Genomic DNA, 12,545 nt, shown 5'->3' with positions numbered 1-12,545 from the left:
AACTCGAGGACCATTTTTAATGACGTAAATATTGAATATGAGTCAAGCGTGTTACATAGAAGTAATACTTTCAATCCACCACTATCTATACCTCTCATTTTGTTTGATAAGTTATGTGACTTTGACCTGGGAGACTTTATGCACAAGAGACGGGGACCATTCAAACAAAATTTAAGTGACACTGAAGTTATATTATTGATGCAGTTGAGCCAAGACAAAGGTGTAACAGTTATGAAGCCTGACAAGGGTCGTGGAGTAGTAATCATGTGTAAGACAGAATATCTTAACAAAATGTATGAATATTTAAACTATGACGATTTCTACGAGGAAACCTTCCTGAATTATATTAACACTGTCTATAAGAAAATGGATTTTTTTTTAAATTCAGGATATGGTTGAACAGGGACAAATAAGCCAAGATGTTTTAATACTTTTGCATGCAAAATTTCCCATCATTCTAACAATATTTGAAATCCCCAAAGATTCGTAAGAATTTAATAGATCCACCAATGAGACATATAGTTAATGCTAATACATCTAAGGTACATCCCTTGGCCAAATATAGATGTTAAAGTAAAAGCCTCATTAAATGTTTACACTCATCTTTGTCATAACTCATGGGAATTTTTATGGAAACTACATAAGGTACGTTATTCTGAAAAACTAGCTTTTTTGACCATAAATGTAGCAAACTTGTTTAATGTTATACCGTATACTCAGGGTTTGGAATGGTGCCATGATTTTTTGGTGGATACTGCTGAATACAACAATGATGAAATCAATGCTTTAGTTACGTTAATGGAACTGGTATTAGAATACAACTTTGTTTAGATCGATGGTCAGTACTTTCAGCAGAAAAAAGGAGTGGCAATGGGGTCCTCTTGTGCCCCCTTGTTTGCCAACATTGTTATATTACAGTGGGAAAAGAATTTTGGATTTAACAGTTTTACACCAGTCCCTTGGAAATGATATGTCCATTTTTTGGACAATATATTTATTGCTTGGGATGCTTCTGAAGTTAAAATGGAAAATTTTATTGGATATTTAAAGTCCACTACTTCATTCTTAAAATTTACTTATACCTACAGCTACAGCTTTATTAGTTATTTGGACATATTAGTTAGTAAGGATGTTGTCAACAAGAAAATTGGAAGTAACATTTATAGGAAGTGAATGAACTAAAAAGCAAATGAGGACAGACACAAAGCCGAGAAAATAAAACCAAAAAAAAATCTAAAAATCCATTTCAGTTCATTTCTTTCAGTTAGATTAATAGGATCACATAGTCTCAGACTCATGCCAAGTAATTGCAGCACAAGAAACACAAAGCAATGTTTTGGGCCATTCAGGATCACATGTTTGGTTAGGGCATTCTTACCACTGCAGACACGGATGTCAAAAATGTGTTTGCGAACTTGTTCCCTCAAGGAACAGTTCATCGTCCCTACATAAAATTAAGGGCATATTTTGCACCTAGCCACATAAACCAAGTTCCTGCTAGAACAATCAGAGTAGCAGGGAAAGGTGAATGGACTGCCTTATACAAACTTACATCTCTAGAACATATTCAGATACGATATGTAGATAAAGGGAGAGCTCTGGTTCTTACAGATACCACTAAGTATTTGGATGGTATGAAGTTGATGCTTAATGATCCACTTACCTACAGTAAGTGTGGTCAAACAGGAGTTCTCAATTTTATAAATAATATACATTCTGAAATACATAATTTACTAATGGAAGGTGCCACAGTAGGCAAATGGAGGGAGAAAGAATCAAACCTGGTACCCTCGCCCAATGGTTCCTAGAATTTATAAACTCAAATGATATGGAACAACTGGTCACCACCCCCACAAGAGGGAAAAACATATTGGATCTGGTCATCACCATCATGGGGTCTCTATGTTCCACACAAGAGGTATACCCCTCATTGGTAAGATCAGACCATAAACAAATCTCATTGGACATCCATATTCCATCCCCACCCCTAGCCAAGGATACTACGGTGAAGAACTTCTCAAAAGCAAACTTCACACTTCTCAAAACTGAGGTGGAATCCTTCAAAGCCCCCGGGCCAGTGGAAAATACAGTCCAAAATGCAGAATCCTTTACAAAAGCATTCTATGGACACCTACAGGAATGCATGGAGCATGCTATCCCAAATAAAACCAAGACTCACTCCTCCAAAGGCAGGAAACCTGTCTGATGGACCCCGGCCATAAATAAGCTATACAACAGAAGGAGAAAGCTACTACATGACAGAGCAAAATCCCATAAAGGGAAGGCGTCACTGATCAGTACTAACAAGAAACTATGATCCCTCATAAAATCATCTAAGGCCAGCTTCGAAAGAAAAATTGCACAAGACACTAAAGATAATCACAAGGCCTTCTTTAGTTATGTCAGAAACCTGGGAGGCAACTCCCAGATATGCTCTGAGTTAGTGCAAACTGACAAAAAATACACTGAACCCACAGACATTGCCAACATCCTGGCAGAAAGGTTCAGTGCAAACTTCTCTGCCCCTTCCCCCCCAAAAGAGCAAATGTCTATCCCAACAGAGTGTAGCCTTCCTGAGATCACAGATGCACAGGTGAGAGCTGCCCTCTCCAAAGCAAAAAACACAGCATCAATGGGACCAGACGGTGTCCCAGGCTGCGTCTTACACGAGCTCCAAGAAGAACTAAACCCTCATATAAAGTCACTGTTCAATCTCAGCCTTACTACAGGATATGTACCCAAGGAATGGCGTACAGCAACATTGGTCCCACTCCACAAAGGTGGTGCCACAAAAGACCCCAAAAACTATCGCCCTATAAGCCTGACTAGTCTGGTCTGCAAAGCTATGGAGCGTATCATCATGGAAATCATAAACAAAGACATTGGGAACCTCCAGACATTGGATCCTACCCAATTCGGCTTTGTTAAGGGCAGATCGTGCCTCTTGAACCTGGTCGACTTCTTTGAAACAGTTACCAAAGCCATAGATGAAGGGAAGGTAGTCCACACAGCCTACCTGGACCTCGCAAAAGCCTTCGACACAATACCCCACTCGGGCATCATAAATAAGCTCACCAGCTTAAATATCAACCCCTATGTCACAAGATGGGTTGCAAACTGGCTCAGGGATAGAACCCACATAGTCAGAATAGCAGGTGCCATGTCAGACTCTAAACCAGTTACAAGCGGTGTCCCACAAGGCTCAGTCCTGGGACCTCTCTTGTTCGGTATATATTTCTCCGAGGTACAGGCTAACAAGGGTGGACTATGGCTGACCAAGTTCGCAGATGACTGCAAACTGGGTGCTGAAATCGACACTCCAGATGACACAAGCATCCTCCAAAAGGGTCTCTCAGAGACGGATAACTGGTGCCAGTCCCACGGCCTAAAGCTAAATGCCAAAAAGTGCATAGTCATCCCCTTTGGGAAAAACAAAGTGCCCACAAATTACCACATAGGTGGTAATCCATTAAGTACGGAAGAAGTAATTAGGGACTTGGGGACCCAAGTAGATAGCAATCTCTCCTTTGACAATCACGTTGCCAAAGTGGTTAGAAAGACCTTCTATATAGCCCACCTTATCATGAAAGGGTTCACATCTAGATCAAGAGAGGTCATTGTGCCCCTCTACTCATCACTTATCAGGCCCATAATTGAGTACAATGCCCCGTTTGGGATGTACCTTACCCGACACCTTCAGCAACTGGAAAGACCCCAAAAGTATCTCACCAAGAGGATCAAGGGGCTCAAACAGATGCCCTATGCAGTTCGGCTAAAGAAACTCCAGCTCTACTCAGTTGCATACCGCCTACTCAGAGGCAATCTGTGTCTGACGTGTAAAGCCATGTCCAACCCAGAATTAATGGACATGCTTCACCTCAGGAAATCCAAATCCCTTAGAGCTACATGCTCCAGGGACTTGAACCTCAGCACAGAAATAAATAGGACATGCTGGAGGGACAGATTCATATCCCAGAGGCACTCCTCACTCTGGAACAAAATCCCACTACATGTTAGGCAGAGCCCCTCACTGACCCTCTTCAAGAGAAATCTTGACGAGTGGATGGGAGATCGTAAGTTTACCCCTGGGATCTCTTCTGTGTCCCTGCTTGACAGAGGTACAGTAAACTAACCTTAAAAGGGCTACCTTCTGTGACCTACTATACAGAGGCACAGTCAACTAATTTAAAAGGGTGGCGAAAGCCAAACACACTCTGGCTAGGCTTATAAATGCCCTAGGGTAGATAGCCTAGTATCATCCTATGAACCTATGAACCTTGGCTATAGGAAGTATCACACTAGCAGGTCAAAGCCTTAATACTGTGTACTAACTACCAGACTACATTGTAACTGCTTGCGATTCTCTTGATGTAACCCAGAGGCTCTGTCTGAAACTCTATTGCAAACAGAGATGTTACCTTTACTTAGTATCCAAAGCCTTTAATCAGAACTCAGATTAATATTAGTTGTATAGTCTAGTTTACTAGTTTTCTAGTGAATTCTGTATGAAATAACTGCTAAAATGATATCTGTAGACTCAAGTTCTGGATGAAGGCTTTACAGTCTATACTGCTTACCTTTGCCTCACTATGAACCAGGACACCATTCAAATGGTGGTATCATAGATAACGTCTCACAATTGAACATTAACCTTTGTGTATTCTGTTGGACAGCCAACTGGCTCTCAAAAAGAAAAGTGAATTCAGATGTCAAGAAACTGAAGCTAACATATTTACTGATGCCTTTAAACTGGATGCAATTTTCAAGACCAGTACCTTATGTTTGATTTGGGTACCTGTGTTGATAACAATCATTCTTTTGAGTGCCATGTTCAAGTTGTGGTTAGAGGGCTCTTCTACTTTGCTTTGCTGATGTGTAGAGTTAAGTCCTCTAGGTCCCATACAGTCTTTGTCCCCTAAACTCTCTCCTTATTAGACCTATCCATGAATACAATGCCTCTTTTGGAAAGTGCCTCACAAAGCTCTTTATTCACATTAAAGGATCTCAAAGGATTATATCCAAGAAGATTCCTGGACTATACAATCTGAGCTACCCCAAAAGAACTAAAAGCCCTAGATATCTAATCTGTCTCATACAGACTCAAGAGGGGGCAAGTTTTGTTTATTCCTTTGGACACTGAAAGTCCTTATGCTTTTCAACCTCCTTCATCTTTTCAGAACCAACGCTCTTATCAAATACCGCAACCTCCACAATAAGATCAACACTTGCTGGTGTGGCAGTCACAACCCAGTCAGCATATTCCCTGCCTTTGGAAAAAACTCTCTTCTACATGTCAAACAAAGACGTCCCCTACCAACTTTCAAAACTTGATGACTATATGGCAGACTCTAACTCCATACCTGAATAAAATAATCTTCTTACCAAGGGTGAGTAATATATATTTTGCCAATAACAAGAGGGGTCTATATTAGAATCTCAATCTCTTATCTTGTCGAATGCTGAAACATCAGCATCTAAACGGTGAAAGCTTAAAATTGCGAATGGTGACTTACCCAAATTTTTTCATTGGGAAAAAATTTTGCTTGGCCATCATAAATTAAAATAAACTTCCAAACCCTAACAAAGTGGGGGGCTTTGCCAACCACACCCCTGATGCTGTGCCCCCAACACCTCCCCAACCAAATATACCAAATATACCAACTCTGAGATCTTTCCCAATGAAAAAATTTGCATAAGTGGCTGTTTACGATTTTAAGCTTTCACCGTTTAGCTGTCAATGTTTTGGCGTTTGACAAGCTAAGCAGTCGAGCTTATAATATAGGCCCTAACAAGAGGTATCATAGCTATGCTTCCAGATGGCCTTTCAGTTGTAAGATTAGCGCCATCCCATGAACCTCTGCTGGAGTACTTCTTTGCCAGAAATCAGGGATAAACAATGCAATTAATCCAGATAATGTCTAGTCTCCAATGTGATAGTGCTACTCTTCAACCAGCCCCTATTCTTACTCTGGGAATAAAGAGGTAAACTTTGGGAGCAACTGCTGAGCAGGAGGAGGTGTTAACTAGTTATCTTGCCAATATGGACTGTAAGAATAAGAGAATGTCAAAAAATGTCATAAATGTCCACTATAGTTGGTCTCAGTGTTAACAGTCGGATTGTCAGACAAGATGCAAAGACAATACATGGCAGCTGTGTTCTTTGTCTATAGTGTATTTCTTGCATTTTTCCAGCATGGATATCTCTGTCATCCTTCCGCTTCTCAGATACATGTACCAGTATGGCAGGAATATCTCCTACAGGTTACTAGGTTGATCTCAGGAAGATGTCTTTTGTAAATGTCTTTGTTATATTCCCTCACCTCAACAATAGGTTTGTTGAGGACCTGTGACATTTAAAAATGGAAACTTGGTTTTGTAAAGGAAATGCCAAGTGGATACCCTTGCATTTCACCACCTTAGTCTTCTCCAATGCTATTGCAGTCCATCCAAACTTCCGTTATAGCAATCTGTCAGTAAAATGGAGAAAACCTAACTGAACACTGAGTGTGACAGAATGATCACTGTTTCTGTAATAGATTAGCAAGGAGTAGTAAGACTCTTAAATGACAGAGCTTTCTGCAAAGAATTACCTACTACATCTCCCTGAAAATGTTGGTGCCTTAGCCATTATGGTACATATTTCTTGTTGTCAGTGTTGCAGACTCCAACTAGGAAATAATTTGTACAGATAGGAATTATGGGAAAAGTACACACAGATATAAAAATGATGCACCAGAGACAAACTACTGTGGGGAAAGAGAAACCAAACCCCACTATTTCATAGACTGGCTTCGTGACATAGAGGGTGGAGGTCTGACTGTAGGTCAGATGTCCCAAGTCTGATCAGTGGTCTGGGTACTGTAGGATTTCTGAAGATCGAAGTGAACAGTTTAAGTCAACTCATCTACACCAGGGGGACGAGCAGCAACCCAATCTGCTGCAGTACTAGTTCACAATGAGGATGGCAGAACGATGTGCATTGTGTAACCAAGGATGTGTGCTTAGTTTCTGGCAAGCTGCATTTGCATTAGTTCTCTAATGAAGTTCTGCTTCTCAGAGATGGTATGTATGGGACATGCACATCTTACTGCTAGAAGGAAGACACTGTGGGGCCCTCATGTTAGCAAATGCACACATCAACTGCCAAGGGTTAGGGAGTTAGGACAGACCAGAAAACTCCCTTATGGGAAACATAAGAAAGGTGGAACAAATGAGCTTAACTTGTCATGTGAGGCCTGATGGTTGATGGACAGAAGGGATAAACATACGACAGAAAAAAGAATAACTGCATCTAGTAACAGTCCTTAATTCTAGTCCAACATTTCAGGTTGTCAAGTCATCCGTTCTTCAAAAGACTTTACAAATTCAGATTACTAGATCAAAGAACCAATTGTAACTATAACATTATAAATTTATCTGTGACTGAAAATACTTCTAAATATATATACATTATGATGTTAAATTACATAATTATAAGATTTACATTAACAGACAAGCACTCAAAGAAACATATCCAACTCCCATTTAAATTTAAGCTAAAGCCTAATTTCACTTGCTCATTCTCTTGAGCACTGTACAATTTGCACTGGCATCCCAGCACATGTTTAGAGGTTTACTTCCTGTTTCACTGCAGATGAAGATTTTTATATGATTTGTATACTCACTTACCACCAAGCTTTGAGTGGCATGTGTTTGGCACACCTTTGAAAAAGTTTAAGACAGTTGTTACATTGCCTGTGACTTGTCATGCTTTCTCTGAGGTACAGGGTGGGAGTAATAAAGTGGTGGGGGGGGGGGCTGGCTCCACATGCAAGCAAGCCATCCTGCAGAAAATGTTTATTTCTTATTGAATTTTCTCCTAAATTAAACAGGTCGAGTTTATATGTTGTGTGTACTCAAGCTGTAATTTAGAACCAGAGGAGTGTGATGTGAGCTTTTTGGTAGCAAGGATTTATAGTGGATCCATAAACTATGCATGCATTTTATTTAAATAAATACAAATACTGAAAATGTTTTGAAGCAATCTACATTTATTTCCACAATCTAAAATTAAGAAAGTTTAAGGAAAATTAAAATATTTAAACGTAACATTTAAAAGGCACAAACTATGTAATACTATCAGTGTAAGAGTACAGCTTGTAGATGTGTCACAAATCCATATAACAAACTTCCATAAATATTTCCGTGTCTTCCCAATTCCTCTACTTTATACAACTTTTTAAAAAATTCAAAATATATCCAGTAGCTACACTGGGTCTCTATTTATTTTTCCTGACATAGCCTCCCCACGTTGGGCAACAACCCTTTCAATTTTCTGTTGCATTAGTCTTTGTGCTAAAATCATTTGTGCTCTGGAGTAGTTACAAAAAAAAACTTGCTTCAAAATAAACATTTGTAAACGAATGCACATTATCCAAGTGCTCCCTTATTTTTACCTTTAGCATTCTTCAGTTACTGCTCCCCTTGATCAGTGAGATTACTCTTCTTCCACAATACTTTAACCTTTTGTTAGCCCCTCTAAATAACAACTATCACTTCTTTCCCATTTTCTCTTTTTTCTGCCATGTTTTTAAACTCTATTTTCATTCTATCACAATCATACATAAATACTTATTTAATCATATTCATCTCCACACAACTACATCTATCCGTATCCATCATTTTTTGTACACCTTTGCCATTCTCTTAGCTAGTATAGACATAAGAACTTTATAATCATGGCTTAAAATTGAAATTGATCTACACAAATCTGGGTCTCAAGTGTCTTTTCCCTCTTTGGAGAATTCAGTGACTGCAGCTTTCTTACAATATGCTGGTACTTCCCCGTCCATCCCTTTTTAAAATATTGCTAAAGAAAACCTTCCAGATCATTCTCACTTTCTTCCCTCCTGACTTCAGACGTCTATTAGAATTCAGTCTGCTTCCAGGAGACGTCCATTTTGATTAATTATACATCACAACTTTGATGTCATCTCTTCCTTAGTCATTAATTGGTGAGTCTTGGGAATGTACCTAGTCAACAAATTAAAAAATTCCCTGCAGACTAATTTGTCAGTAATGTCAGGGAAGCAAATGGCCATAAATGCGAAAATTATTCTTTAGAGTTGATATGCAGGATCTGAATTGTCTAGACATTGTGTTGCCTTACTAAATTTAATGCCCCTGGATACCAACAAAGTAATTACTAGAAAATAGAAATCAGAATCTAAGCTAACTATAATTGAAGTATTGGATATTGTACAGGAGATAAACTAATTGGATATCAGCGCTTTAGAAACTGGAAGAATGAAATTACATTTGTGAGAACAGTGCATACTGAATAACATTCAGGAGGAGGAGTGAGCACAGAGCTACACCAGCGCAGGGTCTTTTATGCAAGATTTAGAGAGGTTTGAAAAGCTCTGAACCATGCATAACAAGCTTTTCAGCAAAAAAGAAGAGTAAATTTTTTATTTTATTTCACTTCTGCTTAAATATTTAAAGTTGCTCTTAAAGTAACCTGTTTGGTGATACTTTAATTTTGTACTTTTTAGCTTTTTTCCATATTTAAAAAAAAAAAGATAGCTGCTTGCAATTTTTAGTTTGTTTGGGATTTTAGTCCTGTAGCTTAATTTGCAGTTGTGGGGAAGATTGAGCACATACATTAAAATGCACTTCTATCTCCATAGGTAAAACTACTTGTAAAAGCTAGTTGCTTGTATTTTGAATCCTGGCTATGACCTTAGTCTTGTAGTTCCATTCTCAGTTGTGGCAGAGCTGTGAACATATTTCAGCCTCATTTACTCATTTATTACTGCATTTTTCAAAAAAAAAAAGAAGAATGTTACTGGTAAATTTCTGCACAGTCTGGTACCTTAGACTGTGATAGAATTACAGTAGTGAGAGTATTGTAAATTCTGCTCCAAAACTGGTGCTTCAGTGCTTTTACAGTTGTTTTTATTCCAGTTTTGCTGCCACAGTCTTACATTCTGATTATTTACCTGCTTAAAGTTGCATTCCAGTGCTTTTATTGTTCCCCTTTCCTTTGTGTCTGCCTCACCCCTCACTGAGACATTAAGCTAAAGTTCCTGAAATCCTAACCTGTCTGGGGTTATTGACTTGTAGCATCTTGCAGCTTAAATTTTTCCCAACCCTGCCACACTTTTCCTGTTGTGGTTTTAATAGAGTCTATCTCTGGTCTCTGCCCCTTATGGTAATCTGGGTACTTTTCCGTTATCAGGGCAACAGTTCTAACCCAATGATCTTACTGCTGTTATTTTGTAGAGCTGTCTTCCTGACTTTGCTTCATAGTGTTGTGCTGTCCCTCCTAAAATGTTTAATTTTCTGGTAAAGCACTGCATTGCATTCAGTCAGTAATCCAAGACAGTCATAGTTCTCATTGTTTAGAAAATGCACGTTAGTGCAACACGTGTTCTATTAACATGAATTAGATAGAGTAATGTTTACAAAGCCTTTATTCCTTGTCTTTTTTGCTGATTTTTCAACAAAGAAGTTAAGAGCTCTGCTATGAGTGAGCAGTGACTCTTTTATGTATAATACGCATTTGAAGAAGAGTATATTTCTGTTTTTTGTCTGCACTACAGCACTCCTGAGATGGGCAGAAATACCCAGACCAAAAGGTTCTGTCTTCCTCCAAATGCGTTACACACATACATAAACATATAATGCACTAAATTCATACAAAGACATTAGAATGTAACTTAAAATAAAAAGTTGTTAAATTATTAATTTTAATTCATACAAATACATTAGAATCTAAGGTAAAATAAAAAGTCTATAAATTAGCGATAGTATATTACTCCAAAAATCTTTTATCTGAGACTGGAGTGATGGTAACAGGTAATTATTGGTCTCTAAAACTAACCTTTTGCTGCATTCATTGGTGTGAAAGCCATTCGACTAAAATAATGAGGAGTTGCGAAGTCCCCCTTTTGTGCAACAAAACTGGTAGTAAATTTGTGCTAAAATCAAGGGGTCTTGCTCGCAATAACCCATAAGCAATGGACTACCTAACCTACCTGCAATACTCAACCATAGTGCAAAACAGCTGTACAAGGAGATGTACTACCTACAAGAAATAGTGTTACAACATTTTGAAAATGTCATGGCCTGACTAGACATTAAGTTAAGCTACTCTCCCTCCTACAAACACACCTTGAAAATGTAATACAGGATATTCCAACCGCTCATTAGAACTGTTGCCCTGATAACGAAAAAGTACCGTAATCTGATTTCCAAAGTCCAACCTACCCATCTATCATTGCTATTGACTGTTGTGTATGCTATTTAAGCACTATTCCCACCCATTGTTTTCCACAGATCCATAATACCAAGTGCCTACCCAGTAAATGAGAATTGCGCTTGAATAAACCACTTTTACTACATATTGGCTCCTGCTCATTTTCACAGAGCTTCCCATCTTTTTGGCACCCTTATCACACTCTGAGATGGTCCTGGATTTATCCTGCTCCATCCTCAGTGGATAAGAGATTTATTTTATTATATTGCACTTTAGTTGAGTGTTTAGAGTACTACTGCTTTATTTTTGTTTTATTTTTTGATTTTGCATTTTAAACCATTTTAAAGGTCCCTGATATTTGAATTTGCCTTGTACAGGTAATTTAAGTTGTTTTGTGGAAGCAATATTCTCATGGAGATTTTTTTTTTTTGCTGTATTTTTACATTAGAAACTCTAGAATCATCCATCCTGTGGCATAAAGTGCTTCCCTGGTTCCTCTGAGTTGGGAATCACACCAAGAGAGCTCAAAATGTAGTTGTTTTTTGTCCAGAGAACACAGGAGATAGTTTTGATCTTTTTTTCTGTTTGCTATAAATTAGGAGCATTTGCACAACTCTGTGCTTTCTTTCATAGAGCTCAGCAGTGCATGGAGACCTGACCTGAAAATTTCAAGTGTTTCTACTGCATCCAGAGACATCCAGGCTAAGGTAAGTTACATTACTTGAATTTTTGCACTTGCTATTAATTGTAACTGTTACTGTTTAACTGCATTTTTAAGTGATTTCATGTTTTTTTACTCTGTTGGTCTTTTGAACTGTTTGTTTTCTAAATCACCTTGCAGAAGGGCTATCTAGGTAGGGCTTTATTTGTTGCTAACTTGCAATTGAGAGTGATTTTTGCCATGCTGTTACATTAGAAAGTCCAGGATCATCCATCTTGTGGCAGAAGGTGTTTGCCTGGTCTCTCTGAGTTAGCACTCCAGGAGAGCTGAAAGTGTCATTGTTTATTGGCCAGAAGGCTCAGGAGACACTTTTCAGCTTTTTCTGTGTGCTGTAAATAAGGAGCATTTGTACTGAGCTGCTCACTGCACAGCAGCAGTTGGCAGTGTCCTTTCAAAAGTAAACACTTAAATGGTAAAATTTACCTATGAAAAACTATATTAGTACTGTAACCTGTAACACAGTAAATCATTGAGTGAAGTTAAGCTTAGAGCAGCTAGTTTGCACATTGATCAGCACTAATACCATTTCTTATCACTAGCTAACATCTGCCCTTAACCGTAAAAACACCGCAGGAGACTTCTGTA

General features: G+C 38.5%; 1 protein-coding gene across 1 annotated transcript in view; it reads right to left on the bottom strand.

Moving 5' to 3' along the window:
* The window catches only part of TG (thyroglobulin), a 2,464,750-nt gene that overhangs the window by 2,388,651 nt on the left and 63,554 nt on the right, over positions 1-12,545 (bottom strand). The window lies entirely within an intron of this gene.

The sequence above is a fragment of the Protopterus annectens genome, chromosome 3.part1 (assembly GCF_019279795.1).
Source record: "Protopterus annectens isolate FY-2018-M chromosome 3.part1, PAN1.0, whole genome shotgun sequence".
Lineage (NCBI taxonomy): Eukaryota > Metazoa > Chordata > Ceratodontiformes > Protopteridae > Protopterus > Protopterus annectens.
Note: the sequence above shows the minus strand (reverse complement) of the source record. Positions and strands in the feature narration are given on the sequence as shown.